Source organism: Stenella coeruleoalba (assembly GCF_951394435.1).
Source record: "Stenella coeruleoalba genome assembly, chromosome: 14".
Lineage (NCBI taxonomy): Eukaryota > Metazoa > Chordata > Mammalia > Artiodactyla > Delphinidae > Stenella > Stenella coeruleoalba.
The window spans coordinates 69,380,486-69,393,813 of record NC_137160.1 but is presented as its reverse complement, the minus strand read 5'-3'; positions in this window follow the sequence as shown (position 1 = coordinate 69,393,813).

Genomic DNA, 13,328 nt, shown 5'->3' with positions numbered 1-13,328 from the left:
TAACCTGGTTCCAAGTCATCTCCTCTCACCTGGGTAGCTGAAGACGCTTCCCCCCTGGCTGCCCAGCTTCCTTTCTGGTCTGCCCTCTTCTCTCCCTTCCTCTGCCCCCCACTCATAATCTGCTCTTCACCCAGCAGCCAGAGTGAACTTTGAAGACATAAATCAAGTCATGCAATGCCCTTTCATTGCACTTAGAAAAAAATACCCAAACTCCTTGCTAGGAGCCTGCATGCCTTGCCTCTGCCTCCGTCCCCACCTCTCATCCTGTACCAGTCTCACCTTCACACGCTGTGCTCCAGGCATGCAAGCCTCACTTCTATTTCTCAGGCAAGATAAGCCCCTTTCAGCCTGGGGTCTTTGCCTTTGCTGCTCCCCGCCTCCAGCACTGCTCCCACCTGTCTTGACAGAGGAAGCATCTACTTCTCATTTATGTCTTAGCCAGACTTAGTCAGACTTTCTTTGACCACCCTCGCCCAAGCAAATTCTTTCCCTGCTCATCCCACCGCAGCATCCTGTTTTAGTTTCTTCTTAGTCCTTACCTGAAAGGATCGTCTGCGTGTGTGTATTTACTTGGTTGCTACCTGTGTGCTCCTGCTGAAATGTACACCCCACGAGGACAGGGATTTTGTCTGATTTGCTCACTACTCTATCTCCAGGGTCTCATGGAGGACTTGGCACATAGTAGGTGTGCAATAAGCAACTGCCCAGAGAGTGGAAGAACAGCGCCCTTCGTGGTTCCCTGGAAAGCCTGTTGGGAGAGGCCGCCAGACCGCCTCTATCCTGCAGCTACAATTATATATTTATGGGGTAATCAGCAATTGAAAAGTTCCCCGTAGTAGTAACTGGAGCTTAACATACAAATAAACTGAGCAGCATTAAGGACATTTTGTGGCCACTGGGGTGGATCAAGTGAGCTAATCGCCCAACTCCCAGCAATTAAGTCAATTAACCAGTTAGACATATGCTGAGCCATTTCCCAGCTCGAGTTTCCTGGGGGCATCTGTGAAATTTGTGCGACTTATTTATGGTGTACGCTTCCGGTGGTCGTTCCTAACTGGGATGACTGGGGAAGCGAGAGAGAGAGGTGGCTGGTTAAATAAGAAAAAAGTCAAGGCTGCATCGAACATGTGATAAGCTGCGTGTTTCCCTCTGAAGGCACTTTTCGCTCCCTCCTTTCCCGTCTGCAGAAAGGGTGGGGGATGCAGCTGTTTCTTGCCTTGATTGACTCACCATGTTCAGTGCTGTTTTAACACCTGGTGAGTCACTGAGGGAAGGAGAAAGAGAGGAGAGAAGTGAATGCAGCGTAACCTGTTGGGACACAGACTCAGTCCTGGGTTCAAATCCTGACTCCCCCGTCAGTAGCTGAGCCTCTGTGTCCTCATCTGGGAAGTGGGGAAGTACAGAGCCTGTCTCACAGGGTTGTGGTGGGGATAAAAGAAGACGAACAGTGTAAAGTCATTAAAGCAGAGCTGGACGCAGGGCAAGTGCTACATCAATGGTAGTCATGATCGCTATCATCACTGAAAGACTAAAGCGTGGGAGATTGAAAGAGTGTGGATAAAGGATGACTTCCGACCCTGACAACACACCTGGCTGGAATCCCAGCTCTTCCTGGTGTTACATTGCTTTATGCAATGAACTGTGCCTCTCTAAGCCTCAGTGTGCTCATCTGAGAAATGGGGCTAATAATGCCAGGAGGGGCTTTAAGATCAAGCGGGTCTGACCCTTGAAAGGCGCTGGCCTGGTCCTCCTCACCCCACTGGATTCTTCCTTGCATTTGCAGAAGAAGAAATGGAAAGGACTTCCCCCAGGTCGCGGAGCAAGTTCAGAGATGGAGCCCAGGTCTCTGATTCTGCTTTCAGAGCTGCTTCCACGTTGCCTTGCTTAGGCACTTTACAGTCATGTAAAACAAAGCCGTCCTTTCAAGGAGAGAGATGCTCCCGGAGATAATTAGCATGTATCGATCTGCTGTTCTCCTTTTTCCCGAGCACTACACAAAGGCTTTCACCGATATTGTATAATTTAAACCTTACGAAGAAATTCTGTGAAGTGTATCTTATGGACAAAGAAAGGACTCAGAAAGGGCAGTTAACTCGCCCTAGATAACACAGCAAAGAAGTGAACACAGGCAGAACCAGGTTCTGCCTGAGTCCGATGCTCTTACCCACTGCCCATGGCATGCGTGCTGCAGTTTTCTCCATGTGGAGCTCCAGTTTGCAAGGAAACGAAAGCATCCCAATTTCAAGATTAATCAATGGTTTTTGGAGAGGGGCCCTTACTCCCCTCCCCCCGCCCCAGCCCCAGCTGTCAGCTTCCTCCTCTCCTTCTCTCACTCCCACCCCCAGGCTCCCAGAAGGCAGCGGGTCCTTGGCTGAGGGTGGAAAGCAGCCAGATGGATCGGGCTCCTGAGACGGAGACTGAACCTCCACATCAGAGCCCGTCCCCACCCTCGACGTCCAGGGAGCCGTGCTGGACCTGCCAATATCCTGGGCCTTCAGGCTCAGCTCAGCCACATCCCTGCATGGGATTTTGGAAAGCACTGGAAGCAGACATCGCCGCACCTAAGACATAACTCTGATCTTCTGTAGCCCGGGCAGCAGGGTTGCCCGAGACTCTGTCTTCCTGGCAACAGTCCACACCAGCCAGTGCCAGAAAAAGGGAGGAACAAATCCCCAGCTGAGAGCATTTCTCAGGTTCCAGCAAGGGCTGAGGCACCGGTTGCTGGCTACTGGCTCACTTTGACAGCGTGGTAAGATGGAGGGGCATTTTTCCTACCTCCTCCTTCTACCGGGATAGAGCTTTACAGTTTGCAAAATTTATTATTATGGGGCTGCAATACAGTTTATTCAGTATGGTCATAATAACAATTACATTTATGGCTTTTTTCAACCCATGTGTCCACGTCTCTATATCTACTGCTTTATCTACTTATCCTTATGCCGGTTCTCAGTCTCTGACTTATAAATTAACAGGCAGGAAAGCAAACAGTCATGTGCTAGTAGAGAGGAGGACAAAAGGGCAGTGGTTATTAAACTTTGGTGTGTGCAAGAATTACCTGGGAACTTTATTAAAAATGTAGAGTGCTAGTGCCAACACCAGAGCTTTCAATGCTGTAGGTTTAGGTCAAGGCTTGGGAATCTAGATGTTCAAAATGTTACTGAACTGTACGCTTTGTCCTGGTTAATTTTATGGTATGTAAATTCTACCACAATTTTAAAAAAAAAATCACCCCAGTGAGTCACATGCCACAGACTAGAACAGTAGGGAAGGCTTCCTGTGAAAGATGCTCTCTGAATCTCCATGGAGATTTCCAGGTGGGCAAGGCAGGGAAGGGCGTTGCAGGCAGAGGGCACAGCACGGGGAAAGTTTGGAGCAAGAGACAATATGGGAATGTGGAAAACTATGAGGCTTGATGGGTGGGGGTGAGGAGGTGTAGGGGCCAGGACCCAGGCGGCCTCACCGGCCAGGCTGAGATGTTGAGTGTTATCCTGATGGCCCTGTGTGTCCTTGAAGCGTGTTTGATAAGGTTGTGCTTAGAAACGATCACAGGCTGACCCACAGGGACTTGATCAGGCGGGCAGACATACAAGGCATAGTAACTAATTCTAGTGAAACAAAAAACCTCAAGTTAAATAATGCAGAAATCCATAGAGTGAAAGAAGACCACTTTCCTAAACCACCCTGTTTTAGGCCTTTGTAATATACATAATTAACTTAGCTACATACGTTAGACCACGATATATGTGCTATCTAGAAATTACTTTTCTCTCTTAATTCAAAACAAACGTTCCTGCAATACTGTACCTGTTAAACTGTCTCTTTCTTTTTAATGGCTGCATTGTATTCTATTAGATGGATATATTCAGTTGAAATTGTAGATATACCACCATTTCTTACTTAGAAAAATAGGCATTTTGGCTTACTGAACCATTCCCTTCTTGACGGGTGGTTAGGTTTTCTTTCCCAGTTTTCTTCCCTGCTATACTTAACGATGTTGCAGTGGCCCTCAGTGAGGATAAGCCTCTAAGCATCTGTGCAAGTACTGCGCTAAGGTAGATTTCTAAAGTGGAATTGCTGCGTCAAAGGGTGGACAGTAGTTAAGATTCTGGTGGGTGCAGCTAAGTGTTCTCTAAGAAAAAAAAATCATCCATTTATACTCCCAGTGAGAGGAAACTGATACAGGGAGACTGTGTCAAAAACGTTATCTCTCAACACGCACACAAAGATACTGCATAATAAATGACCACAAAATCTCAAGGCATACAAACGAAAGTAAGTGTTTACTCTCGGGCTCTATAAAGATTCTACCCACGGTGTTCCAAAGTGCGTATTTTGTAACATCCTCACGAGCAGTGTAGTTATCATTAAAGAAAAATGTGCTGATTGGACCATTTAAAACTGTTCTTGTAAATTGTATTTCTTTTACTGTGAGTGAAGTTTAGCTTGTTTTATGCTTATTTGGTCATTGCTATGCCTTCTTTGATTAATTTCACAGTTATATACTTGCTTCATTTTTTTTCCTATTTACTTTTGTTCTTTGTTTTCTTAATAATATCCAAGAATTCTTTCTGTAATGTGTCTATTAACCCTTTGCCCAGTGTATATGAAGCAAGTAATTTTTCCCAGTGTTTTTTATGCCTTTTAATTTTTGAAACTGTAAATATTTTCATTTACATGGAGTTTAATCAATCTGTGTTTTCTCTTATTTTGTTTCTCATTATTTTGTTTTCATACTTAAAAACATTCTCCCTGCTTAAGGTCACAAATTGCTAACCCACATTTTTATTTGGGGGTCATAGAGTTTTATGTTCTACTGTTAACTCCAGTCCATCAGGAATTGATTTTGCTGAATGGCTGTGAAGCAACAGTTTAACTCTAATTTTGTCCTTCTGTGGTCAAACAATTGTACCAGTGTTGTTTATGGGATCATCTTTTCCCAACTGACTTGAAAAGGTACCCGTAGTACATGCAGATTTATACATGTACACTGACCTGTTTTTGAAATTAATAAGCAGAAATGCCTCTAACCTTTCCCTAGATTACATTTTCTGGTCTCAGCTCTGCTTCTGAAAAAGGCCTTCCCCCTGTTTTCACTCATTCATTCATCCCTCTGGGCATACACTCTTTCATTCACTCATTCACTTTTACTCTTTCACATGAGCTCTAAATGGGTGTGTGGGTCCTAGGATTAATGATACACAGTCAGCTCAGGTGTGTTTTCCATACCAGGCACTGGGCTCTGCAGGTCACCTGCTCCAGTTTACTGACTTCTCCCAATAACCCTGTGAAGTAGGCACTCTTTTTAGCCCCACATGACAGATGAGGAAACTGAGGCTCAGGGAGGCTGATTAACTTGCCCCAAGTCCCCTAGGTAGTAAACTCCAGAGAAGACATTCAAACCCAGGTCAGCCTAATGCCGGTTTTAACTCTCACTTTGCTGCGTTCCTTATAACGATCGTTCACACTCGTCATGCATCTACTCTGTGCTGGAAATTGTGCTAGGCAATGGGAATCCCCAGGTGGCCCGACTCTGTCCCTGCCCAGGGGAGATGGCAGTGTGGTGGCGGAGGCAGGTCACTGAACAGAGGATTATAATCCAGTATGACGAAGGCTAAAATATGCTGGTAAAGAGCAAACCCTGGTGAGGGTTTTCCTGGTAAAGCAAAGGCTTCCAGCCTCTGGAAAGATGACTTTGCTGTCAGCCTGGGAGATTAAAAAGCACATTTACAGGTAAGACCTGAAGGTCCAGAGCCAGGATTTTCTAGCCCTCTCTCCCATCCATTTGCACTCTGGACGCAGCTACCGCACCGGGGATGAAGGACTTCGGGCAGCCTGCATGGGAAAGAGTACAGGCAATGAGAAAAGAAGCAAAAAAAAAAAAAAAAAAAAAAAATCAACACCCTTCAAATCGGCCTTCTGGGCCCCATAGCTTCTGAAAACCTCACCATCTGTCCACATAAGCATGTTCCAAAGTTTTAAGTACCTCTTTTCATGAAGTCCGTTAAAGTTAACCTGGCTTCATAATATATGGGGGAAATCTGCTATAAATAGAGGTAAATAGAGATTGTAAAGATAAATAACAATACCAGCATGTGAGGACCGATAATGTACTCTATTTACGGCCCGACTCTAAAAAGGGATGTCCAGCGACGCTGCGTCTTCAATGACTTACTTTTGCCGAGGCAGCCTGTGTTCCCTGTTAGGGTGCTAAAGATTCAGTGACACAAAAAGCTTACAGATAATTAAATATTGATTTTTGCTTTCTAATCCTATATAAAAATTGTCCTGGGTCTCCCAATGATGGTTTTATCTCACCAGGACATGGAAAGAGGGGAGGTGTCTGTTAACCCTCTTTGCACCCCTGCTGTGTAATATTGGGGCGTTTCTTCAGTGAGGGTGGGAGGTGTCCAGGGCACATGACCTCTGCAGCCACACAGGACCCTGTGCTCAGAAGGGCCCTACACTTGGCTTTGTGCTCGTCTTGTACCCTCTTAAAATTCTTAATAATTTTTGCCCAAGGTGTCCTGCCTTTTCATTTTGTACCAGCCTCGCAATTGTGCGAGTTTGTCCTTGGGGGCTGGTCCGACTAAGAAATTGGGGCATCCGGTTCTGGACCCTCAGCTACCCCGCTGCTGCCCAGCATTCTCCCTTCTTTCCTGCTCTGAATTTTGCCAGTCGTGCCAGAATCTTCAAATCTGGGAAGAGGGCCAGAGAAAAGTTGGTGATGAGAACAGTTTTCTCCCACCCTCTGCTCCCTTCTCTCTCTCTTTCTTTAAAAAATAGGGAAAAAAAACCCCACTTCATTGTCATTTTGCGTCTGGAGTGCGGCAAGGGACATCTGGCAGTGTGGTGGAGTTGCTGGCTGTCTGGGAGTGGGTAGCGTCCACAGGCAGGCCAGGCCTTGGGCTCTGACAGCAGACAGTGTCTGAGGCAATAAGGAGTCAGATTCGGAGAGGTGGGTCCTGAGCCACCTCTTGCCATGTGTTTGTTGTGTGGCCTTTGGCAAGTACATACAACCCTTCTATGCCTCAGTTTTCTCATCTGCAAAATAGAGATATTAATTCGAGCCCTGTTGCCTGCCTCCCCTCTCCCAGCAAGACTGCTGGGGAGAATTTAAGTTTAAAAAAAATAATAATAATAACACTAAGAATAATAGCTAATGCTTACCTATTGCTTACATGTATCAGGCTCTTTATATAAGGTCATAGAAGCTAACGTATGCTTGCCAAAGACTTTGCATATTCTCATTCATTTAAACCTCATAATAACCTCATGAGGGAGGTCCTATCATAAACATCCCCATTTTACAGATGGGGAAATTAAGCACAGAGAGGCTAAGCAACTCAGCCAAGGTTGCACAGCTGGTACATAGCAGAGCAGAAGTTTGAACTGTGCATTCTGACTGCTGAGCCCTGGCTCCTAACCTCTGCACAGGACTGTGTGCAGAGGTTCTTTTGATGCCTCCCTCCTACAGGAAGTGAAAATTAGAGGTCTGCAGGCCAAAATTGGCCCACAGAGCATTTTTGATTGGTATTTCCACACAGTGTCAGCCTGCACTGCGTTTGAAATTGGAATCAGTTGCCAATATTGAAAAAGAATTTCAAGATTTCTCCATTAAAGTATAGATTTCCAGCATCTGGTAGATGCTCTGGTAAAGATGGGCTCCTGTACCTACATGGCAAAGATCCCCCATCTGCTACAGTCCCCACAACTCCCTATTGTCTTCCTGACACTGACATTCAGAGTCTATTTCCCCATTATTTTACTGCATCTACCCCTTGCCCTCACATACATCACCTGCCAAGGCCCTGGGGAAGCTTAGCTTTTGATCCCTTCCCTGCAGTGGCAAGGATCTGCTTATGGAGACAGAAATCTTCCTCCCTGTGGCTTTCTAGGCAGGGTCCCCTCTCTGGATAGCACCATATGTGGAAGGAGCAATTAATTTTATGGGAAGCGGGTGGAACAACGGAATCTAGAGGTGAGTTAGCCCCTGAACTGAGCTCAGAGTCTGAAGCTCCTTTAAGCTTTGGGTTTCCACAGTCCTCAGTTTAGAGAATTCCAAGAAGCTCTGATTGAAGAATATCAAATTTGAAAACAAATTTATAATTACAAAATTCTGAGATTTTATGATCCAAGTAGTTTATAATTAGAAGACCCCCCAAATCCTAGTATTTCATGCCTCCAAAATTCAAACTATTGCAAAGATTCTCTGATCCTAAAATCTCATGATTCAAGTTTACTCACTTTCTAGAAAATGGGATACAGTAGTCCCTTCTTATCTGTGGTTTTGCTTTCCCCAGTTTCAGTTACCCACGGTCAACCACAGTCTGAAAACATTAAATGGGAGGTTTCAGAAATAAACAATTCATAAGTTTTGAATTGTGTGCCGTTTTGAGTAGTGTGACAAAATCTTTCTCCATCTTGCTCTGTCCCACCTGGATGTGACTCATCTCTTTGTCCGACGTATCTATGCTATATACACTACCTGCCCTGGCTTTTAGTATAGGAAAAACATAGTATATGTACAGTTCGGTACTATCTGTGGTTTCAGATGTCTGCTGGCTGTCCCAGAGCATGTCTCCCACAAGTAATGGGAGATGATCCTGCTACGAGGGAAGAGCACTAGAATGCTATGGCTCCCTAGTGCTGAGATCTCATGATTCTGTGATTCAGTAATGATCTGCTCTGCAAAATCAGAGAGAAGCTAATCATCAGTTAGCTAAACAACAGTTGACAAATGAGGCCGTCTGGTTGTCGTCCTATTACAAGGCAGGGTTGGGATTTTCCTTCCACCATTTAATCTGATGTGACTATTCCTTCATTTTCCTGATGAGATCGATGCCACCAGGAAGGAGATGTGGAAGTCTGTATCTCACTTTAAACAAAGCCAATATGTAAATATCCTGAGTTAAGAAATGAGATTTAGGGATTGTGTATTCGTTAGCCTTACACACATCAAAGCCTTATAAGCATCCCTTCATCAGGCTGTATTTAATGAAAGAGAACCCGTGTTGAATGTAATTCAAGTCTGATTAGATTAAAGGCAGTCTGACCTCGGGAAGAAGAATGTGGAAGGAATGATTTTGGCATGAGAGGATTTGGGCTCCTTCAGCTGGCAGGGGGATGCTTATTAGCATGACACTGGAAATGTCATGGTATCCATGGTTCAGACCAATGGGAGATAGGTTTTAAGTTCAGTCTTAAGTTGGAGGTGACTCTTCCCAACACCTTTAGACCTGGCATGGATGGACCACAGAAGCAGCTGGCTAGAGACAGAGTGCTAGGCTGGAGATAGAGAAAGTAACGGAGCCAAAGTAAGAGTAAAATTACCCCTTAGGGTATCGAGGGGCAGACATTTTGCACAATGCATTGGAGGGAACAAATCTTATTGGCTGTGTCATTACAGATATCTCAGTACTTGGTGCCAAGTTTTGGCAATTACATCCATAAATAGGGAAGTTTCTCTGCAAATAGAAAAGGGGAGTCTGATACCAGGATGCCACAGCCAGCACATGAGTCAAAATCGGAGGGAGGTCCTCACTATCAACACTATTGACATTTGGGGCCTCATAATTCTTCGTTGTAGACTGTCCTGTACATTGTAGGACGGTGAGCAGTATCCCTGGATCCCCAGTCTCTAGCCACTAGATGCTAATAGCACTCCACCCGCAATTTTGACAATCGAAAATGTCCTCAGAGGTTGCCACATGCAGAACTTGGGGAAAAGAATCCAGGTTACCCAAAAGAGAGCCTGTGGCTTTTAGCCACATCCAGATAAGGATTTCCATCAATGACCTAACTTGGACATAACTAGCAATTCATATCAGAATTCTGCGTGTGCCACTTGGAGTTTGTTGTGTGTAATTATGCTGAAATTATCAGTAGGGTCCTCCTTCCAGGGAGGGGGTTCAGTCATTCTCAAAGAAGTCTTTCTGGTGACTTATTAGGTCTCAGTTAAAGAATTCCCCTAGGTATTACAGTGGATCGAAGTATGCAAGGTGGGTTCTTCCGGACAAAAACAAATAGAAAGCTAGCCTTATGGGAGATTGCATTAACCGGATGAATTTCTCTTTGAAGAATCTGCATGGCAGTCGAGAATTTCTGATATATAATGAGCACTCTATAAACATGAGATAAATTAACAAATAATTCTTATGGGTCATATCTCAGAGATGAGACTTACCCTCCAGGGCCAGGTTCCAACTTATCTGCCAGTTCTGAGCTGTGAATAGTAATGTCCTGAAGCATGCTGTTAAGAAAGATTCTGAGGGAGTGTCCATGCTCAAGAGAAATGTGATTGATAGAGGATGTCTGCTGTGGGTAGGGTTGAGGCTCTGACAGCCTAAGGCCCAGGAGTTCACTCTCCTCCAGGCAGTATCCTGATCAAACTGATGGTAAGAAAGGTCATTTGGACTACCAAGTGGAGGCTAGATTTAGGAAGGGCAGATCCAAAGTTAGAAACACAACCCATGCCAGGTATTCTAGCAGAAGGAATTTAGTATAGGGAATCAGTTGATCTGGTGTTGACAAACTGGAAGGGCAGAAAGGGGACACTGACAAACGCGGAGGCAGTGATTGCAGGAAGCAGCTATCAATCACCCTGGGCTCAGGGAGAGAGCGGAGAAGTGGGGGAAGAAAAACCCCAAAACTTTGGGGTAGGGACCAGAGCTCTGCTCTTGGGAGGGAGCCTGCAGAGCTTGGGCACAGACTTCTGAAGAAAAGCTGCCTGAGGTGATATGAAGAGGCTGGTTATCATTGTGAGGAAGACCTGCGCCGCAACCAGCCGTCACTGCTGGGATTAGGAACCACTGCTGCGGTGATGCTGACAAAAACTGTCGGCAAACAGGGACAAGCGCATCTTTTTCCTGCCAGCTGCCGCAAGTCTCCCACTAGCACCCACTAGGGGCAGAGGCTAACATAGGTCCAGCGGGCAAAGCAGAAGTGCAGTGGGCAGCATCCCAGCCCTGGCGCTAGAAGGCAGAGAATAGAAGGGCAGGTAGTTTAATAGCTTGTACAATTGGGGAGGCCCAGAGAGATGAACCAAGTCACCAAGTGACTAGTCCAGAGCTGGAAGAGGGCCCTCCTGCCTTCTCACTCTGGCCCCCTGTTTCTGGGCTCCCAATTACGTACAGATTTGCAAGATCCTGGTGGACAGGGGTGATGGTTTTCAAGTTACATCCCTCCTAAAAGAAGACTTCCCTTTCTGTTACGTCTCAGGGCCCATAGAGAAGTAAAGTTGTTCCTCTAACGCACTGGGCAAAACTCCTTGCGCACGAGCTGTATTCTCTTCCAGAACCTGCACGCACGTTATGCAGAAACATTAAATATTTTACCCGGGGGAAAAAAAAAGTAGAGAGAGATTTCTTGCAAAGTGAATTTTCATCTCCTCTTTAGGGCTTCATCTGCAGTGAATCTTACACACCCTTTTGTGAAGGCAGAGCTAGTGAAAACCCTGAGAATAAAAGTGGGGCTTGATTTTATGCTAATATATGTAAAGAATGTGACTGTACAGTCATAGGTAACACAATGAACTTAACTTTTTTTCCTCCCTTTTTTTATTGAATTATAATGACTAGTTTCCATAGCAATTACTGCATCACCTTGTACATTACCAGGAAGATCTACTGCACTTTTTCCCAGTCATCCTTGTAAACATTTCTACATTTTTTTTTACGATGTTCTAGGAGAAAACACAGGCCCTTTCGGCTCAGCAGCAATTGGAGAGCATATTTCAGGAGATTAATAAAGCCAACCAGAGTGTTCTTATTTTCTAAGTTCGGTGGTTGGTTTTCCATCTTCGCCTTCACCAGCTACTTGTCAGCCAGACAAAGAGGGAAGGAGGGGAGCAGGAGAGAGCAGAGGTGATGGGAGATGAAAAGGAAGGCACACGAGTTACCAGGGAGGGCACGTGGAACTCGGGAGGAGCCGGCCTAAGATCCCATGTTTGTGTCTCCGATGATTCTGGGAATTTGAGAGCTATTCCCTTGGACGCACCCCTCTTTACACACGGGGCTTGGAGGAGAATGGGGGATGTTTCTAAGCTTATAGGAGATCAGGCATGGGAGACACACAGAGATGCCTCTTGGGTAGCTTTGAAACTGTGTGTCTGAGATCGCCAGTTGCTTCCAGAGCTTCCCAGGGGAGATGGGAATCGAGGCACCCCTCCATTCAAAACCCCCACTTCCACCAGCAGCTTCCTGTTAGACTCTTCATCTTGGCCTCTCACATTATGTTTCACTTCCAGAAAGGCCTCTACAGCTGGTGGTTATTTGCGGACACCTCCCGTTGAGAGGTGAAGGAGGTGCAGCCTCTGCTGTGAGTGAGTCAGGGGTATCGCAGGGGCTGGCCCAGCTGTGGGATGCGTGGCTGGTCCCATTGTTCCCTGCGGACGGTTAGTAGCAGAGGTCACTGTCGTGGGCTCTGGTAGACAAGAAGACCCCATGCTGGGCTGTGGGACCCCCATACGTGGTGGGGATTCTGAGTTCCCAATCCAAGAGAGGGGGCAGCAGCCACATCCTGAGCCCTCAGTACCTTTATTTCATTAGATAACGGGCCTGCTTCACTCCTATTTGTGCACCAGCCCACTGTCCCTGGAGGGATCAGCGGAGAGAGCGACGCCCAGGTGTCGTGAGAGGGCCTAGTGCTTGGGAGCTGAGGCCCTCAAGTCCGGTAGCCTGGGCTCCAGTCTCCTGGCTGTGCCTCCCTCACAATGTGTCCGGGATCTAGGGATTTCCCTTGCTCTGCCTCAGTTTCCTCATCTCTAAAATGGGGCTAATGGCAGAACCCACCTAAGAGTTGTTTGTGAGGATTAAAGGCGAGATGCTGAGTAAGTGCTTACACCTATAAGTTGCCTTGTTGTTCCCCATGGGTACAGATACCCACCTGTGCCCATGGTGTGACCTTGAATGAGTTCATTAACATCTCAGAGCCCTGACTTTCCAGATGTAAAATGTCTGATGGGTGGTCTCAAAGGTTCCTCCTAGCTCTGAAATTCTAGGGCTTTTGGATTCTAACAGGAGAGCTGGAGGGAGGAAAGGAGGAAGGGGGGAGGGAGGGGGAAAGAGAGAGAGAGAGAGAGAGAGAGAGAGAGAGAGAGAGGATGAATGTGTAAGAGCAGGTGCCTTAAGCAGAAGGGAAAATTTCCTAAGTGACAAGAAGCTCTGAGTTCACCAAAATTCTTAACCAAGATAAGAAGGATGTAACTGATGTTGGAAAGATTGTTATGAGATTAATAAAAGTGATTAAGGGATTAAGACTTCTCAAAAAAGATAGTGAAGGGACCACCAATGGGAAAATCCTCCCTCACCCTCTGTACTCGGCCTCTCTCC